The sequence below is a fragment of the Cervus elaphus genome, chromosome 24 (genome assembly GCF_910594005.1).
Source record: "Cervus elaphus chromosome 24, mCerEla1.1, whole genome shotgun sequence".
In the NCBI taxonomy this organism is placed as follows: Eukaryota; Metazoa; Chordata; class Mammalia; order Artiodactyla; family Cervidae; genus Cervus; species Cervus elaphus.
The window spans coordinates 69,161,738-69,181,823 of record NC_057838.1 but is presented as its reverse complement, the minus strand read 5'-3'; the positions used below and the strand labels follow the sequence as shown (position 1 = coordinate 69,181,823).

Below are 20,086 nucleotides of genomic sequence, written 5' to 3'. Positions count from 1 at the left end.
TGACCCTGGGCAGGCAGCTTCCCTTCTCTCTGCCTTCGCCCTTGGCTGCCTCACCCCAGTCTGGGCTCTGCAGGCCCCTGGGGTGGGGGCAGGGCCCACGGCTGCTGCTCAGATGTGAGGCGGCGAGACCGCTGGACCACACGTCTCCTGGCAGGGACGGAAGGTGCTCCCAGAGGTCGCTGGGCTGAGAGAGCCACAGAGATGAAGGACAGAGTCAGAGGGAGATGCAGAGACCGAGAAGGATAGAGAAAGACAGAGACACAGGCGGAGACGCAGAGAGGAAGAGACAGGGTCGGTGGGGAGGGGGAGACGCCCCCAGAGAGCCTGGGAGAACTGGACCATCTGCAGAAGACACCCAGAGACACAGGGAGACGCTGACCCACAGCAGCAAAGAGAGATGGAGACGGGTGCGCTAGCAGATAATGAGAGAGAAAGCAGTGACTGTCTGGTCGCCACTGAATGGTACTTGCCATGGTGAAATTTCATGCTCTGTAAATTTTATAGTGAAAAGGGAGACAGTGATGGAAGGACAGAGTTCTGGGATCCTGACTCTCTCTGGGCCCTAAGTTGGTGGTGGGGAAGGGACCGGGGGTGGGTCCCTGCGCCAGAGTCTAGGCCTCCAGGGTCGGGGATTTGGGGGCCAGTCCCCCTTTCACCGGGCTGCCCTGTATCTGGCAGTGGCTGGTTTTGCTTACGTGGGCTTTGGGACGGGGTTCTGAGCCTTTGGCCAGGAGACAGGGCCTGGGAGGTCTTGGGAAGGCAGCCTGTCCCTGTAGGTCCTCTCACCAGGCTCCAAGGCTGCCAATCCCAGTGAGTGGGGGGCCAGACGATGCGCCCTGCCTCGGCTGTGGGGGTCGGCATCAGGGCACTCAACCTTCTGACAGCTGGAGTGCTCACTGCCTGTTGCACCCAGCCAGGAGGGCATAAATTGGGGTTCTCCGTGGCTCCCCACCAACAGCCTAGGATATGACTGCTCAAGAGATGAGAAGCCTCGGCTCAGAGAGGTCAAGGGCCTTGGCTGAGGTCACACAGTGGCCACAGGCAGCCGTGTGGGCTGGGGGCTGGGACCGGGGGCCAGCAGGCCAGGGGTGGTGTGGGAGCCCCCAGGACGGGTAGCCAGCGGGTGAGAGGCGGCCAGGCCCCTCGGGCCCTTTCAACGTGCTCTGGGAGGCCGGCCCATCTTCCCGGCGGGGACACTGAGGCCCAGCTGGCCGAGGTGGCCAGGCCAAAGCCCCCTGAGGGCTGCAGGGCCAGGGCGGGGACTCCGCGCCGAGACGGGGCGCGCCCAGGGCGCTCGGGGCTCCAGGCGCACGCGCGGCGCGGCCACGTCCGGCCCCGGGGGCGCGGCGGGGCGGGGAGCGGCGGCGCGCGCTCGGCCCCCTCCCCGGCCGCGGCCGAGACCCCGCCCCGGAGGCGGAGGGGGCAGGGCGGCCCGGGGGCCCGGCGCCCGCTCGGCCCGCCCCCCGGCCCGCCCTCCGGCCCGCCCCTCGCCGCCGCCGGGCTCTCCCAGCTCTCGACGCGCCGACGGCTGGACGGACGGACGGGCGGACGCGCCGGCGGCCGGGCGAGCGGAGCGCAGCGCGGTGAGTGCACGCGGACCCCGGCCCGCGCCCCCGGGCCCCCCGGCTCCCCCTCTGCCGCGCTCCCCCGCCTAGTCCCGCCCCCGGTCCCGGTCCCCGGAGGGAACGGGCCCAGGTCGGTCGGCACCGCTCTCCTCCTCCGCGCGTCTCTCCACCGCGGGCGGCCCAAGTTCCCCTGCTTCCGCGCACGCCCACCCCGGACCCCCTGCGCACGCCCGGCCCCTCACACTCTCTCACGTCTCTTGTGTGCGCGCAGGCTTCACCCACACGTGCCTTGCACACGGGCGGCCCCGGACACGCACGCCCGCCTCCACCCCGCTGCCTGTGAAGCGCGTGTGCCCCGCCGCCGTGCATGCGGGTGTGCCACACACGTGGGTCTGTCCCACACGCCTCTCCCGTGTGTCAAATGCATACCTGCGGTGGTCAGCAGATCCCCCCTCCCACACACGCTCCATGAATGCCTGCACAGAACAACAGCTTCCTCCTCGGGGGACCCCGGCCACCCCATGGGCACCCTGCTTCATGCCCTCCTGACCCGGTGGGGGCCCAGGCAAGCCCTCAGAAGCTTTGTCGCTTGTGGGGTAGCCTGGGTGGCTCCCGGGAGCGCAGGCCGGGGTGACTGACCCTGCCGACCTCCCCCTCCTCTTCACCCGCTCCCCCCATCCTCTCCTCCTGCCCACTCTCTGGGCAGGGGTGCCCGCTTGCCCTTTGCGGTCACAGGGTCTCATTCCCACCTCAGTGTGTGCCCACCACTCGGGCTGGTCCAAAGCTGGCCTGAGCCAGCAGGTGTCGCCGTGACCGGCCAGACTTGGAAAAACGGAAAGAACGTTTGGGTGCTGGCCGTCACCCCGAGCCCCTCGGATCAAGGTGCTGCTGCAGGGCCCTCCTGGAGCCAGCCGGTGCCTGGGCCTGGCCCGAGTCTGTGGCTGAGTGATTGGGACTCTGGGCGTCTCCGTCCCCATGTGCAAACAGGGGTGAAGATCCCTGTCCCCCCTGCCCCCCCAGGAGGAAGGGAGGGCCTGGGAACTACTGCTGGATTGACTGCCCACCCCCACCGGGTCCAGAGCCTTGGGAAGGGCAGTGGGCAGGGCGTGGATGGAGTCAGAGGCTCGTACGCAGGAGGCGCGGACTTGCCAGCCCCCACCGAGCCTGGCCCTGGCTGTTTGGTTTGGCGCTCACCATGTTAGTATTATTTTTAAAAATTTAATTAGCTGTCAGCATTTACAGATCGGTGAGCTTCACAGAAAAGTCCGGATTTCCGTCTTGTGAGAAATCGCAGGGTTCCGGAGGCTTGGGACCCATGTCGCCGGGGGGTTGGTGCCCCTGGGTAGTTTGGCTAGCCTGCCGCCCCTGGAGTCGGGGCTGGGGCCCGCTTGGCCGTAGTCCCCAGCTGGCCACTTTCACATTTGCGGCTGCCCCTCGATCTGCTGTATAATCTGAGGTGTCCTTGCAGCAGCAGCGCCCACCCCAAGCGGGCCTGGGCCGGTGGACACGCTTCCTGCTATGGCCTTGCCGTCACTGTGACCCCGGGACCGCCAGGCTGAAGACCCCGAGTCCCCCAAGGCTGCAGGGCCTCCGGAGGACCGCGGTGTGTCCTGCTGGGCATCAGGATTCCGTGTCTGCCTTGCACTCGGCCGTGGCGGGGAGCAGTTTTTTCCCTTCCCCACCGTTGGCCGGCCTTGGAGGAGGAGGGCACGCTCTGCAGGGCGGGGCTCGGGCCTGGGGACAGGCTCCCAGCTCCCACTCCTTGGCGGCCTCTCCCTGGGTGGCGTGGGGCGGGGCGGTGGCTGCATTAAGGCCTGGTTGCTGTGACTCTCTGCTCTCTTTCTGCCACATGGATGCAACTCAATTCCTGCGAGCCAAGTGTGCCTGGGATGGGTGGCCTCCTGGACGTTTGCTGACTGACTGACTGAGGGCCGGCCCTGTGGGCGGCACGCGGGACTTGGGGGTGGAGGGCAGCCCCGGTCCTGTCCCTGCACCTCCCGAGGTTCCCGTTCCTGCTACGGAGGAGGGTGCCAAGGGCCTGTTCCGCCCTTCCGTGGCCCTGTGTCTTCTCTTCTGTAAAGCGGGTTCTGGCTGATGGCTTCCCAGGGCTCATGGTCCTGAAATGGGGTGTTGGGGAGGGGAACCTGCAGCCCACTGCCCAGGAGGTGGCTGGGTGTCTCCCCTCTCTGGCTTCTTGAACCCTGATGTCCCACCTCTCATCGCCTGCCCCCGCACCAACCTGAAGGCCTGGCCCTGGGATGTAGTTCCAGCCTACCAGGTGGGCTGACTCAGGCAACAGAATTGAATTGGGTTGACTTCAGACAGGGGTAGTTGCTGTGAGGCGCTGCAGCCGGCAGCCCAGTCGGCTGGGAGGAGAGGGTCCTTGGAGGGGGGGGTCTCTGAGCTGAGGTGGGAGCGTGCAGGCGAGGGCGCAGCTGGTGCAAATGGCCTTTGGTGGGGTCTGCGAGGCTTGGTGTCCAGGGCGGAGGCTGGAGCCGGAGGAGGGGCAGGGCAGGGAGTTGGAAAGCTGCAGGGACGTGTTTATCCAGGGAGCCACGAACTCTAATTGCCATTTTAAGGCAGCCTTCTAGGTGGCGCGATCTGGAGGCTGTGTGCCCCCACCAAGAGGATGCTGGCAGGAGCGGGGAGGCCCTGTCCCGGCCTGGGCCCGAGGGCAGGTCTCCCCCTTGAGAAGCTACCGGGTAGGTGAGGAGACAGGGCCGTCGACAGACCTTTGAGATCCAGGGTGATACGTGCTAGTGAAATAGGTGTTGGTGCAGCCTTCCGATGGAATCCTATGAGGCTGTAAAAAAGAGGCTGTGATCCTCGAGATGTGTTGAGAGAAGAGAAGAAGGTGCTGAAGTGTGTAAAATGCAGTTTCTTGTGTCAACTAAGAGCTGTGAATCCGCATTTGCTTACATGCTCGTAGGCAAACGCTGGGAGGAAGCCCTGGGGTGAGTTACCTGTGCTTTACCTGGAGGGCGTGTGCAGGTGGGGGCCCAGGGTGTAAGATCAGGTGGCACTCCCACCGCATGCCTTGTGTTTCTGGATTTCGAGCCATACCACTGTGTTCACTGTTTAAGCATCACATTAGAGTCAGACGCAGCTGAGCAGTTGGTGGGTGAGTGAGCATTTGTGAGTTTTAAGTTCAGTGTTTAGGGACGGTTTCTAAGTTCCTTGCTTTACCGAACAGACTGACTTCTTCCTGGCACAGTATACAAAGGTTTCCACTGCAATTAAAATTAGATGCGAGCAAAGTCACGTTTTGCAAAGTTTGGCAATTGGACAAAAGAAAAAATGCCCCCCTTTTCTCTGCCCCTTTTCCTGTAAGAGTTTTCGTCTCCAGATTTGACTGCTGGCTCTTCCTGGGGTGGGCACCATGGCGCTTAGCGCCCCATCCTCAGCCTGCTTCCGCAGTCTGCCTGCCAGCCGGGCCAGAGCTCAGCAACAGGTCCAGACCACGGGGGCCTGCTGGGCCCAGGGAAGTCCCCGCCTTGGCGATGTGCAAGGCTCAGATCCCACCAGGCCATGCTTCCTTCGGGACAGGACCCCCTCTTGTCAAATGGTGTCATAACCCATCTCTTAGGGTTGTTGGAAGGAGGAAGGAAGTGATACCCAGTGGGTGCTGGTTGCTGTCCTTGGGGAAAGCAGTGCCAGGACCAGCTCCTTTGCCCCCCAGAGAGCTCGCTGTCTCAGGGAGACAGATGGATGCTCACTGTGAAGTCCCGAGCTGGCCGGGTGCACCCGGGACCGGGCTGGGGTGGGGCTGCGTAGGTGGGACGTCAGCGGAGGCCAGTGGGGCTCGGGGCAGGGGGCACAGCAGGGACACATAACCCGGAGCAGCTGGAGGAAGGACCCCCGTGAGCATGGGGGTGGTCAGATCTGGGGATACAGGAGGGCTTTCAGTTTTACCCTGGCTGTGATGAGAAATCAGGGTCAAATCCCGATCTGATTGGGATTTTCAGGGTTTTTTTTAACCTGGCTGCTGGGAGTGGGGTCGTAGCCTGCCCCCGGGAAGGTTGGGAACCCAGGGTGGGGATTGTGTGGGAGCATCTGGGAGAGGCTGGCCGGACTCGGGGTTCCTTTGTATGAGGGACCTTGAGTCCCCTCCTCACACAGCACTCAGGACGGCCTCTGGTGTGGGCCGGCCCGTGGCCGCTCCTGTAGCCATCCTGAGGGCCCCAGGGACCCACGAAGGCAGTTCTGAAATGCTTCTGTCAGAGCAGTCCTGGGGGGAGCCCGGGGCCTCTGGGAGTCTGGGCCTGGTCAGGGAGGGCTTCCTGGAGGGGGCGATACTTTCTCTGTACTGTGGAGGCTGATGGGTGGACGGGAGAACACTGGTCCCTCTCGGATGAGTTGGAGGGGAGGCGGGATGTGAGGCTGGCCTCACGCCCTGGACCAGAGAGGGAGGACCTTGAGTCCTGCTCCGAGGGTGGCGGGTGGGCAGCCTCGGGCGTTTCTGAGCGGAGCGGCGGGGCCCTCTGGCAGCGCAGGGGTGGGACTGGGGGCGGAGGTCCGCCGGCCAGCAGGAGGCCTGGGCGGGCGACAGGGCAGGGCAGCAGGCTCAGCGTAGGTGGGAGGCTGGCTGCAGTCATGCAGTAAGTGAGGACCAGGGCTGGGCGGGGGCCAGGTCTGTCCACCTCGCGTCCTGCCCCGGGCGGGCTGGCCCTGGGTTATGGGGTACCGTGGCGCACACGAACCACTGATTCCTTTCCTTCGGGCTGGTCCCTTCCCGGGGCCCCTGTGGGGTCAAATCATGCGTCATTTTGTACCATTGTCCTCGGGGTTGTTGGAATCTGGAAGCATTGCAAAAATGCCCGTCTTCTCATATATGGAGATTATTGCAGAGAAAGTCCTGCTTTGGGGAAAGGTTATTTCCTTCCTCCAGGGTGGGGAGCCTGGCTTTTCGGGGGGGGGTGCTGTAATGTGGGCGGCCGGGGCGCCCCCACCTGGGTCAGCGTCGGCAAGGAAATGCTCTGCCTGCCCGCCGGGGGTGGGGGGCGGTGGTAGTTGGCAGGGAGCGTCAGGAGCCTCTGTGTGGCCAAGAGGGTGGGGGCCAGCAGCCCCCATGTGCCCAGGCGTGGATGCCTGCCTGTGGCCATGGAGGCCCTTGCCTTTGAGCAGACCCTGCTGGCCTCAGGCCGTCTCGCCTCCTAGGGCCTCAGTTTCCTCATCTGCAAACTGCAGACAGCCCTCCTGGCTCTGCTGACACCGGTGCCCAGGCACGGCCTGCAGTGTGAGAAGAGGGATCTGAGGTGCTGGGTGATGGTGGGGGTGAGGACCCTGCCCGGCCAGGGTGCCGATGCATCAGCCTGGGCCTGGAAAGTGGGGAGTTGGAGATTGGGGGTGAGGCTGCAGGGTCCTGACCTCCAGCCCAGACTTCCTTTCTCCACGTGGTCAGGACTCCATGCACAGGGCACAGGGCGGGCAAAAAAGGCAGCTGTCACCGCCCAGGAAAGATTTCCTGGCAGAGGGCATGCTGAGCTGGGTCTTGAGGGTTGAATAGGAGTTTGCTCAGGCCAGAAGGGTGTGCCTGGCAGCGGGCCCAGAGCAATGGGCAGACCTGAGGAGCTGTGAGCTTGAGAGGAGCTGAGGCAGGTCCTTTATTGAACGCCTGTTGTTTGCCTGGCGCTGTGCTGCGGTCTTTATATCGCCTCTGGAGCCTGCCCTTGTTGCTGGGAGGCTGTTGTGTTTGGGCTCCTGAACAGACAGGAGCGGGTCTGCTCTGGGAGCACATGCTCTGAGCCGCCCACAGCCTCTGGGGAGCTGGGCTCACATTTGAACCCTGACCTCCAGGGTCCAGGGCTTGATCCTACTTGCTGCCCATCTCTGCTCCAGTAGAGTTGGCTGACAGCCTTGGGGGCCCTTTGGGGATAGCTGTAAGAAGTTTCTAAATTTCAGGGCTGTGCAAGTAGACGGCGGTGCTGGCCTGGCAGAGGCCCCAGACGGTCACAGAGCCTCCCTGGCTGCCCCACCTTCCGGACGCTGATGCTTCGGAGGGTGGTCCAGGAGCCCGGGTCTGCTGGGCTGGCCCCCTGCCCGTCCGCTTCATCGTACCTCCTGCCCATCCCTGTCTGTCTGTCTGTCTGCCTGCCGCTGCTCCCCTCTCTGTCTCTGTGTCTCTCTCTGTCCCCGCCCCCCACCCCCAACCCTAGAGTCCGTCCCTGGCCTCCGAGAGGCTCAGAGGAGGACCCAGGAGACGGGGCTTCTGTGTGAAGGGTGGACACTCACCGGTGGTGGTTACGGTATGACCTCCCACTTAGCCAGTGACTTGCCAGGTGACATCAGGTGAGTTTTCCTCCATTGCTGGAGGCCCTTCTGGGATGAGTGTAGGTGACACTCCCATTGAGGACGCATCTCATATCCTGAGCTGGGGCTGGTCAAATGAATCGGGCCACCCGTCCCCACTATCCTGCCCACCAGCAGCATCAGGGCTGAGCAGGAGAGCCGGGTCCCTGCCTCCGGCACATCCATGGGAGAGGTCAGCTCCCAGCACAGGGAGGCAACCTGCCCGCCTTGGCCCCGTGAGCATCTGGCCCGTCTGGGTAGAGGGGAGGTGGTAGCAGAACCAGCCTGCCCTGGGCACCACGGGAGCCCGGAGCGCGGCGATGTGGGCAGAGCTGCCCGCGCTGAGGTCAGACAGGACGCGGGGTGTGGTAGGCGCTGACACCCCGGTCACACGAGTGCCGCTGGGAGCCCAGTGGGCAGGGGTTCACGGGCTCACACTCACTCACACGTACTCCTGCATGCTTAAACGTGCCTCGGGGCACACACCTGCCCACACGCGTACTCACTCAGATTTCACGTGCACGCGGATGCTCTTCCCTCACGCCCCTCTGCCCCAACACTCCTGCTCACACAGACCCTCAGGTAATGGACATGCATCTCTCGTGGAGGGACCCTTGGTCTTTCAGCTTCCCTTGTAGATATATGTCGCATCCGAAGGAGAAGAAAAACAGGAAGCCGGAGGCGGTCTGCGTGAGCCCAGAGGTAGGGGGAGAACCGGGTCCCGGCCCCCTCGGGGACTCCCCTCTCCTCCTCCAGAGGTTTCTCAGCGTGCATGGACCCCCGGAGTCCAGGGCCTGGAGGAGGGCCCGTGCCTGGTTTGGGAGGCTCTGGAGGAACGGCGGGCCCCAGAGTCGATCTCCTACCTCTGCGTCCCTTTCAGGGGAGAGACACTGGGCTCCCAGGTGGCTCAGTGGCTGAAGAGTCCGCCTGCCGTGCAGGAGACACAGGAGACGTGGGTTCGATCCCTGGGTCAGGAAGATCCCCTGGAGGAGGGCATGGTAACCCCACTCCAGTATCCATGCCTGGAGGATCCCATGGACGGAGGAGCCTGGAGGGCTGCAGTCCGTGGGGTCACATAGAGTCATATATAACTGGGCATACACGCGCACAGGGGAGGAATTAAATCCCTGTAAAGGCCAGTTTATTCTGTGTGTGTGTGTGTGGGGTGATGGGTGGACCCATTCTCGATGCCTGGCACGGAGGGTCCCCTCCAGTGGGGACCGAGTAGATGATCTGCTGTACCAGCAGCCGCTGACTTCTCTCAGGGCTTTTAATCACGAAATGTTGAAGATTGAGTACCATCCATTGAAAGGATCACATAGAATTTGTCTTTTAGGGAATTGCCTTGATTTTTCAGTGTTGTACGGCGCTTGCATTCCTGAGGTAAACCCTGTTTGGACACGATGTATTATTAGCCCTGTAATATGCTGCTGGATTCAATTTTCTGATATTTTACTTAGGGCTTGGCAGCTGGATTCATAAGTGAGGCTGGCCGGTACCTCGCTCTTGTCGTGTCCACGTCTGCTTTTGGTATCAGGACTTTTCCTAGTCTCATAAAACGGGAGGAGGAGGCCCCATTCTTATTGTAGGCGCTGGAACAGTTTTTAATAGAGTGGGAATTATCGTCAGCTCTGACTGAACCAGGCCTTGGGCTGGCCTCTGCAGCTACGTTTAAATTTCATTCCACAGCGCCCTGCGAGGGTAGCGTGTTCTCCTCACTGGATGGATGGGGAAAAGGAAGCTCAGAGAGTTGGAGCCTCTGGTCTGTGGTCAGACGGCAGGAGGTGGCTCCGCTGGGCTGTGAACGTGAGCCAGTCTGACGCCCGCCCCGAGCTTTGCACGCTGTTCACCGCAGTGCAGGGGAGCCGTGGGCCTCGTTCTGGGTCTCCCAGGGAGGCTGGGAGGAGCGCTGATGGAGCGAGAACTCCCCTCACTTGCTCACGGTGAGCGCCCGCCACCACTTGCTCACTTGCTGGCCCACCCGCCATCCAAGCCTCCGCTTGTCTGCTGACCCGTTCCCTGCCCAGCCAGCCCGTTGTCCTTCAGCCGTTCGTCCCCGTGATGCCCCCACTGTTAACCCACCCTCCCATCCACACTGCCTGCATCTCCTCACCCATCTTTCCACCCACCCGCTTGCCCATCCATCAGACATTTATCCACAGGCTGGTTACTCCTCCATCCACTGATCCATCTTCACATCCATCTGTCTTCTATCTGCCACTCATTCACCCAGCATCCCTGATCGGACCACCATCCATCAGACACCCGTCCATCTCTTCATCAGCTGTCCATCCACGTGCCAATTCACTTACCATCTGCTGGTCCACCTTCTCATCCCCCTTCCAGCTGGTGCCCACCCAATCATCCATCCACTGATTCATGCATCCATCTGTGCCTTCATCCATGCATCCATTCATCCATCCACCGCCCTTGGTCTTGGCCTTAAGGTTAGATTTGGGTGTGCAGAGATTCAGGAGGGAGTTTGGGGTAATGATTTGTTTGGCGTAATGATACGCGCCAAAAGGAGCGGTTGGGAACCAGAGTCTTAGAATTTAACGGGAATTACGTATGTGGAGGGCGACTGAGAGAAATGCAGTAGGAAAGATAGGTGGGAGTTGGACGGTGAAGGACTTTGAAAGCTAACCTTAGGAGTTTTCACTTTATCCTTGCACCAGGGATATTCAACCCTGGTTCCATAATGATAGGCATCAGGTGTTTTTTTTTTTTTTTTTATATATAAGCCTATATATCTGTTAAGACTTTTGGTTGCAAGTGATGGAAAGCTTAAACAAAATGGGTTCATGACATTGCAAAGTTCAGCTTATTGGTTAGCTTCAGGTATGGCTGGATCCAGGAGCTCACCAGCTGTCACTGTGACTCTTTCTCTTTTTTCTGTATCTTGGCTTTTCATTTTTTGTTTTTTTTGAGTTGACTCCAGCCTCAGACAGTCTCCATCTGATGACAAGATGGCTTCAGGGACCCTCAGTGTTAAATCAGTTCATATCTAATATGGTGGGAACAAGAGAGGCCGTTTGCCCAATGTCTCACCTGAATTGGGCCTCATGGGCTCAGGTTGGCCTGGTGTCCATCCCTGGGTCAGGCATTGTTGCAAGAGGAATGAGAAGCACTGGTTGGCATGACAGTTGAGTGCTGTGGACCCCGGAATGAAATCCAGGGGCCCTTCTTGGAAGGAGGGTGAGTGTACGATGGGTGATGAGAAGCCGTCCCATGTCCAGTGAGTGCTCATCTCTGCTCACATTTTGCTTCTGTGGTGGAGATGGGTGGATTAACCAAGAGACTGGGGGTGGTAGAGAGCCATCAGAATTTCTAGCAGCTGGGAGGCAGTCGGGCAAGAAGTCCTCGGCGGGTAGGACCACGGGCAAGCTGGATGCCTGTCTGTCTGCCTGGGGCCGGGTGGAGGGCGTGGGGACGCAGGTGGGGAGGGTGATGAGCTCAGCCTTGGCCGCGGGCAGGGCCATTTCTCACCGCTCCGCCCAGTGTGTTTCCTCTCTCCAGAGTCGTGACTCCTGGGGAAGGAAAATATCAGCTCCGTCCTGTGCCAAAAGCAGCATTTTCTTTTCTTGAGGGTTGATTGTAAGTCACGGGTGTTCATCTTTGTCATTTTTTACCTACTTATGTTGATAATGAGATTAGCGATTATATATGAAGGCTCAACTCTCACTCCGGATTTAAGGAGGTTTTAATCATTTTACTTCCTTTTTTTTTTTTCTCTTTATGAGCAAAGAGAGGGAAGGGAGGGGAAAAAGTCTGGCTGTTAAACTGGAAGGAGGATCTTCCCGGTGTTTGCACAAGCTCACCCGTGGAGGGTCTCCAGGGCCATGAGTGTGAGCACATGGACCCCAACACCCACTGTGCCTTCCACCTGGGCCCCCCTGCCGTCAGCACGTTGCACCCCGGGTTGGCCCGAGACCCGGGGTCCCCTGCACTCTCCCTCTAGTCCCCCTCCACCTTGGGGGTGTCAGGCGAGTCCCCTGTGCCCTCAGCCTTGCCCACTCTCCCCTGGCCAGACTTGTCTTTTTGCAGATGACGGCATCAATTACTGAGATATCTTCCCATGAGAAAGGGAAGGAATATCAGCCTTTAAAGATGGAAGCCAGGCCTAATCACTTTTCTTTGGGTGATTTGTGACTATTTCTCCTATCTGTCCACTTCGGTCCATTTCTCCTGCCAATAGCTCTCTGCTTCCTTTTTCTGGACTGTTACAATAGGCTCTTTTCTTTTAAAAGTCTCTTCCCTTGTGAAAAAACACACATACCAAAATGTACCAAAAAGTCCATGAAAGCCAGCATACAAGTGAATAAACGCTCCTGTGACCACCGCCACCTCTGGCCCCGGAGGACAGCCCTTCCTTCCGTGGTCCTTCGCCCACCCCCGCCCGGCACCCAGGTACCCACCGGCCTCGCTGGGCCTGGCTGTCTAGCCGTGCCCCCTGTGCTTGCTCTCCCTCCTTGATGAGGACACAGTTTGACCCGGCTCCCTGCTTCCTGTGGCTGGAATCTTCCTCCGGCTTCCTGACGACTTCCTAACGTGCTGGGACCCGCCACCCTGTTGGAACAGTGTCCACGAAGACACTTTGCCACGTTCTCGGGGGCCCTGGGCATGGGTGACTGACTGGTCTCCTCTCTGACCTTCTCTCCGTCCTTAATTTTCACACCCCCACCTCTTTTCCATCTTGCTGTTCCCGTCACATCCTCTCCTTTGGTTCTTTGTTTCCCTGCATGCCGGCCACAAGGAGTGTAGCTGGCTCAGGCCACGGGGCCTTTGCACATGCTGTTACCACCTCCTGGCTCGCGTCTCCCGCATCTTAGCCAGGAGACTGGCACTTGTGCCAGGCGACTCTCAGCCCAAGCATCGCCTTCTCAGTGAGGCTGTGCAGCCCCGTCTTGCCAGGGTCATCCCTCACAACCTAGCATCGCCTTCTCGGTGAGGCCCGTGCGGCCCCGTCTTGCCAGGGTCATCCCTCACAACCTCCTTGTTCCCGCCTTACACGTTACTTGTCTCTTCCATCCACCAGGATGTTGGCCACACAAGGTCTTGGCCGCTGGGGTTCTTGTTCGTGGCCGCGTCCCAGTACCTGTTGTGGGGGCTGGCAGGTGGCAGGTGGGCAATGAATTCCTGCAAAGTGGAGGACCCAGGCTGTGCTCCCTGGCCAGGTGGATCTGCCTTCCGATATCTGAACCACCTTTTCCTGTTGGTGTCACTGTGGGCCCGTGTGGGCCCGCGTTTCCTTATCTGTCAAGCATGGTTAAATAAGATCAACACGCTGGAAGTTCTCAGGCCAGTGCTGGGCATTCTGTCGGTGCTGAGGAAGTAAAGGTTAATACGAACCTGATCAACAGCTAAAATCCCTCCTGACTTTCTGTGCCAAGAGCACGTTTATTTTTCCCAGAGAATTAGATGACTTCCTCTTATCAGACAAGGAGCACCGGGTCATCCTCCAATTTCCCTTTTGGCCTTGGCTGCCAGGAAGCTTACTACAACGGGGAGGTCTCGGGGGCACCCTGGCTTCCTGTGGGTCTTCAGCACAGCACTTCTTTTCCTCTGCTCTCTCTGCTCCTTGACTCTGCACTTTGGCTCCACAGCGCACATGTTTTATTACTTCTGACTGTAGAAGACACATATAAAACTGGCCCACTGAGCCATTTTTGAATGGACACCTCTGTAGCGGTAAGTCCCTTCCCACTGTTGTGTGACCGTCCCCACCATCCTCTCCAAAACCTTCCATCTTCTCAAACAGACACTCTGCCCCCTTAGACACGCGCCCCTCCCACCCCCCGCACCCCCGTCTTGCTTTCCGTCTCTGGAGCTGACTTCTGTAAGGACCGCACGTGAGCGGGTCGTGCCGTCCTCGTTCGTGCGTCTGACTTGTTCACTGAGCGCAGTGTCCTCCGGGTTAATCCGTGTTGTCACAGGTTTCAGAACTTCCCTTTTACGGCTGGACAATACTCCGTTGTGTGTAGGGAACCATACAGTGTTGATCCATCTGTCTGTTGATGGATGCCTGGGTTACTTTTGCCTAGTGTGAATAATGCTCCTGTGAACATCGGTGTGCAAACACTATTTTCAGGACACGTGGTTGTTCAGTCGCTCAGTCGTGTCCGACTCTTTGGGACCCCGTGGACTGCAGCACGCCAGGCTTCCCTGTCTTTGACCGTCTCCCGGAGTTTGCTCAAACTCATGTCCATTGAGTTGACATTTTAGGACATTACTTCTTACCTTTCGGAGCCTGGGGTGATCCCAGCCCAAATTATATAGAAATTGAAGCTAGGTTTGGGGGTGGTTTCTTGGATTAGGCTCCCTGACCTGCTCTTGTGCGCACGCACGCGCGTGTGTGTGTCTGTGTGTGCGCGGCAGAGCCTGTGGTCCCCGCTGGTGCCCAGGCTGCTCCTGCTCCTGGCTCACGCCTGCACCCTCTCCAGACGCTCACCCTTGGCCGACAGTGTCGCCCGCCCCCGCCCCATCCGCAGGCCCAGGAGGTGATCTCCGCTATCCTCCCTCCGCCATCGTCAGCCCATGACCCTCCGACGCGCCTGACGGGGGTGAGCCCTGGATGCTCCCCGTGGAGTCAGGCAGATGTCAGACTTGGGCCGAGACGACTCCATTGCCATCGTGTCTCCTTTGCCCTTCTCCCCAGGGTTCTTCCAGTGACCCCGGGCTCAGAACCCCACCTCAGGCTCTGCTTCTGGGAGGCGCCCGCGCGTCACTCCTGCCTTCCCTCCCACGCTCGTGTGTCTCGTGTGGCTGCGCGGGTGATGTCGGATTCTCACACCACTGACCTTCCAGGCCGCCTGGGTAGGAGCGGGCTCCTTGGTTGTTGTTTAGTTGCTCAGCCGTGTCCGACTCCCTGCAGCCCCATGGACTGCAGCACGCCAGGCCTCCCAGTCCTTCAGTGTCTCCTGGAGCTTCCTCAAACTCACGTCCCTTGAGTCGGTGACACCATCTGACCATCTCATCCTCTGTCGTCCCCTTCTCCTCCTGCCCTCAGTCTTTCCTAGCATCAGGGTCTCTTCCAGTGAGTCGGCTCTTTGCATCAGGTGCCCAAAATATTGGACCTTCAGCATCAGTCCTTCCAATGAATATTCACAGTTGATCTCCTTTGGAATGGACTGGTTGGATCTCCTTGTAGTCCAAGGGACTCTCAAGTCTTCTCCAACACCACAGTTTGAAAGCATCATTTCTTCAGCGCTCAGCCTTCTTTGTGGGCCACCTCTCACATCTGTACCTGACTGCTGGAAACACCATAGCTTTGACGATACAGACCTTTGTCGGCAAAGTGACGTCACTGGTTTTTAATATGCTCTCTAGGTTTGGAGGCTCCTTGGAGTGGACTTCTTGGAGTGGGCACGATTCCCTAGCTTCCACTTAGAGAAGAGACAGTTCCTAGCCCAGAACACTAGGCGGTTCAGGTAGAGACTCTGGGCCGGAAGAAGCAGGGACCCCCACCTCCCCCGGGAGGAGGAGCCTGTGTGTAGACAGGAGAGGCCCGGGAGGGTTCCAGGGGATAGAGATGGGGCGCCGGGAGGAGCCCCATGATGTCAGTGGACAGTGAGCGTGGACCCACCGTGGACCACTGAGGCCCCGCTGTCAGGCCCAGCTTCAGGTTTTCCTAGAGAAATTGGAAATCCAGGTTGAGTGTAAAATGTTCTGATTTTATGTGTCGTAACATTAAATCAATTATGTAAATTAGTAACACTGCAGTGTTAATAACAACAACTAATTTCAGAAGCACCATGTGGGTTCCAAACACACTCCGTGGACGGACGGTGGGGTGACTGGTTGGCACTCACCCTCTGCTTGGACTCAGGGGCAACGGGCCGTGGTCTGGACAGGCTTCTGGGAGACGCTGGGGCCAGCGCTGCTCTGGGAGGGGGCGGCCGGCAGGCCAGGTGGTCCCGATGACTCGCGTGCCTATAACTGGTGTGTCTACACGGGTCCTGAGTGTTTATTTCCCTTCTGTCATCCCCAGCTGCTTGAGAGCCTCAGTGTTTGGCTGTGTCTGCCTCGGGTTTAAAAGAAAGATGCCCCACAGATATTTTTAAAGTTTTGAAGCCACACCAGCATCAACCTGAGACTTTGTTCTCGTCTGGGGTTGCCTGGTAAAGATGTAGGATGCCCGGTTACGTTGGAATTTCAGAGAAAGGATGGAATAAGTATCTCCCAAATATCGCACAGGACTGACTTAGTCCCAAACAATGATGCCTTGTTTATCCGAAATTCCTCTGTAACTGCATGTCTTGTATTTTTATTGGCTCGCTCTGGCAAGCCTGTTCTTGTCAGAATCGGAAGGCTCAGCGAACTGGAGAAAGGAAGAATTCCCTTATCTGTGATTCACTGTCTGTCACGTGAAGCCAGACCCCACGCTCGGTAGTGGTGATGAGTTGATGCCCCGCGTGGGGGCATCCGGGTGGCCTTGCCAGCTCAGGGAGTGTGAGTCCGGGGCTTCTGTGGACGGGTGCGCTGTGGTCCATTTATGGGGGTGGGGGTCATCTGAATGGAGGAACGTGTGTCTGTGTTTGGGGCGGCGGGTAGCAGTGAGGGTGGCACAGACAGGAGCTCGCAGCCGGGCAGTGAGGGCAGCGGGGGTGTGGTCAGCGTCACCAGCCCCGTGTTCCCCGGGCGCCCTGTGGATGCGGGGCTGTGGGACGGTAGGCACGTCTCCCTGGACACCCTTGGACGAGAGCCTTGCTGAGTGAGCCCCGGCTCCACCCTGCCCACACCCCGCTTGTGAGACCCTGACCCCGAGGCTGCATCAGAACCCCTCCCTGGCAGAGCTGTGGTCAGCCCCGGGCCACCCCACCTCCCTGCTGCTGCCCCGAGCCTGTCCTGGGCCCGCAGGGTGGGATGCCCCCAGCCGAAGGCGCCTCCCATCTTCCCTCCATTCCCTGTCTTGCTGATGGAGCGTGAGGCCCCGAGAGGACGCCCAGATGCCCATCACCGGCCATCGCCGCGGGCTACAGATCCCTCGGGGGGGGGGGGACCCCACGGGTCAGGAGAGCCCGGCGCCCGCCCCGCACGCACGAGTGCCCCTTTCGCGGTGCCCGCTCCAGGGCTCACGTAGGCTGGCTGGCACTGTGACAGTCGTAGTCTTATCATCACCGTGCGTGCGTTGCCCAGCTAGGCTCATCTGCGGGTGTTGGGAGAGCCTGGGGGAGCCTCACCCTGCGTCTGCCTGGTGCCCGATGAGCACCTACCTCGGGCCCGGCGCCCCCCAACCCCAGCCCAGCCACAGGCTCTCCGTGTGTCCCCCCACTCTCTGGCTGCAGGAGGTGAGGAACCCTTTCTCAGCCCCTCCCCTCGTGATTCCTCTTTTTAGGTTGGAAGGGGGCGCCTCTCTGCAGAAGTCAGACATTTGGGAGAACAGCAGCAGGCACCCCCTGGAACGGCACGTTTGGATCCGAGAACCAGCCGTGTAGAGATTGTGCCCTCCCAGGCCTCTCTCGCGTGTGGGTTCCCGGTCGGCGTGCTCATCTCTGGGGGGAGCTCCCTCTGCTCCCTGCAGCCCGGTCTGTCTCTGACCCGGAGGGGCTGCCTTTGTCTCCCCATCTCTGTGGTTTGTCCTGGGGATCTCGGGCCTCCATGCTGTGGGGTCTTCCGCCCTCCTGAGGGGACGTGGGGGTCAGCCCTCGCCCAGGGGCTCCCTGGCTTCTGGCCCCACCCAGCCATGCTCCTGTCCTCGGCTGCATCCTTCCCATCCTCCCCTGGACCATCTCCGGGCTTCTCAAACTCAGCCTGGCCCAGTCTGCCCTGCACGTCCATGGCCCTCCTCCATGATCTTCCCTGCCCGAGGAGGCCCCAGCTCCATCCATCCTTCCTGACTCTCAGGCCCAGACCTCCGCTTCTCCTGGACTCCTTACCCCCAGCCCAGGCTGTCAGCCAGTCCCGCCCCGTCCTCTCCCCCGCCGCCCATCATTTGCCCAGTTTCCTGCTCTCAGCGCTGCAGCAGAGGAACGCTTTAAGTCGAGCATCCCGTCGGGTCTTTCTGGGCTCCGGGGCTCATTGGCCGTTAGCACCCTGGCCCTGGTCGCTGGGCTCCACCGTGGTGGGTGGACCCTGCGGGTGGGGGGGAACCCCTCCCCCGCCCCGGTCCCGCCTCAGGCCCTTTGCACTCGCTGTCTCTGCGTCTGCCGAGCTTTGCCTCCGGAGAGGGACGGGGCTCAGGCCTCCGCTCAAATGTCACTTCCTCAGAGAAGCCTTGCTCGACTTCCCTGGCCGACACAGCCTCTCCCCCGCCCCGGCCTCTTCCTGTCCCATTTCCTGGCTTTCATTCATTTATGTCTCCATTGTCCTCATGGCTGCCTGGCGTTCAGTAACCTCCAGAGTTCCTGTGGGCTGGCACCTGCCTCCCCACACTGGGGCCACAGCGCTGGCGGAACAGGCCCTGTCCTGGAGGGCGCCGGCTTGGGGGCCTGTGCCCTCAGCCCTGGCTGACCGGCCGCGGACGCAGGCTGCTGCTCCTGCTGTGTGGCCGCCGCGCCGCTCTGCTGCCGCCCCGCTGGACGGGCCCCTGTGCCACCGTCGTGTTCTCCTGTGTGGTCATGGCGTTCTCCCGTCTTCTCTCGTGGGTTTCTCTCATGGTGTTCTCTTACCGTGTTCTCCCGTGTTCTCTCATCTGTTCTCCCGTGTTCTCTCACGGTGTTCTCCCGTGTTCTCTCATGGGTTTCTCTCATGGTGTTCTCTTACCGTGTTCTCCCGTGTTCTCTCATCTGTTCTCCCGTGTTCTCTCACGGTGTTCTCCCGTGTCCTCTCATGGGTTTCTCTCATGGTGTTCTCTTACCATGTTCTCCCGTGTTCTCTCATCTGTTCTCCCGTGTTCTCTCACGGTGTTCTCCCATGTTCTCTCATGGTGTTCTCCCATGTTCTCATCTGTTCACCCATGTTCTCTCACAGTGTTCTCCCATGTTCTCTCATGGTGTTCTCCCATGTTCTCATCTGTTCACCCATGTTCTCTCATGGTGTTCTCCCATGTTCTCTCATGGTGTTCTCCCATGTTCTCTCATCTGTTCTCCCATGTTCTCTCATGGTGTTCTCCCATGTTCTCATCTGTTCACCCATGTTCTATCATGGTGTTCTCCCATGTTCTCTCATGGTGTTCTCCCATGTTCTCTCATCTGTTCTCCCATGTTCTCTCATGGTGTTCTCTCATGGTGTTCTCTCATGGTGTTCTCCCGTGTTCTCTCATCATTTCTCCCGTGTTCTCTCATCTGTTCTCCCATGTTCTCTCATGGTGTTCTCCCATGTTCTCATCTGTTCACCCATGTTCTCTCATGGTGTTGTCCCATGTTCTCTCATGGTGTTCTCCCATGTTCTCATCTGTTCACCCATGTTCTCTCATGGTGTTCTCCCATGTTCTCATCTGTTCTCCCATGTTCTCTCATGGTGTTCTCTCATGGTGTTCTCTCATCGTTTCTCCCGTGTTCTCTCATCTGTTCTCCCGTGTTCTCTCATCATTTCTCCCGTGTTCTCTCATGGTGTTCTCCCATGTTCTCTCATGGTGTTCTCTCATGGTGTTCTCCCGTGTTCTCTCATCTGTTCTCCCATGTTCTCTCATGGTGTTCTCCCATGTTCTCATCTGTTCACCCATGTTCTCTCATGGTGTTCTCCCATGTTCTCTCATCTGTTCTCCCATGTTCTCTCATGGTGTTCTCTCATGGTGTTCTCTCATTGTTTCTCCCGTGTTCTCTCATCTGTTCTCCCGTGTTCTCTCATCGTTTCTCCCGTGTTCTCTCATCTGTTCTCCCGTGTTCTCTCATCGTTTCTCCCGTGTTCTCTCATCTGTTCTCCCATGTTCTCTCATGGTGTTCTCCCATGTTCTCATCTGTTCACCCATGTTCTCTCATGGTGTTCTCCCATGTTCTCATCTGTTCTCCCATGTTCTCTCATGGTGTTCTCTCATGGTGTTCTCTCATCGTTTCTCCCGTGTTCTCTCATCTGTTCTCCCGTGTTCTCTCATCATTTCTCCCGTGTTCTCTCATGGTGTTCTCCCATGTTCTCTCATGGTGTTCTCTCATGGTGTTCTCCCGTGTTCTCTCATCTGTTCTCCCATGTTCTCTCATGGTGTTCTCCCATGTTCTCATCTGTTCACCCATGTTCTCTCATGGTGTTCTCCCATGTTCTCTCATCTGTTCTCCCATGTTCTCTCATGGTGTTCTCTCATGGTGTTCTCTCATTGTTTCTCCCGTGTTCTCTCATCTGTTCTCCCGTGTTCTCTCATC

General features: G+C 59.3%; 1 protein-coding gene across 2 annotated transcripts in view; it reads left to right on the top strand.

Moving 5' to 3' along the window:
• Positions 1-1,473: 1,473 nt before the first annotated feature.
• Positions 1,474-20,086, top strand: part of FBLN2 (fibulin 2) — a 65,655-nt gene continuing 47,042 nt past the window's right edge. For both annotated transcript variants that reach the window (XM_043886160.1, XM_043886159.1), the window contains exon 1: positions 1,474-1,583. The gene's annotated coding sequence lies outside the window, so the exon portion shown is untranslated. The remainder of the gene's footprint in view (positions 1,584-20,086) is intronic.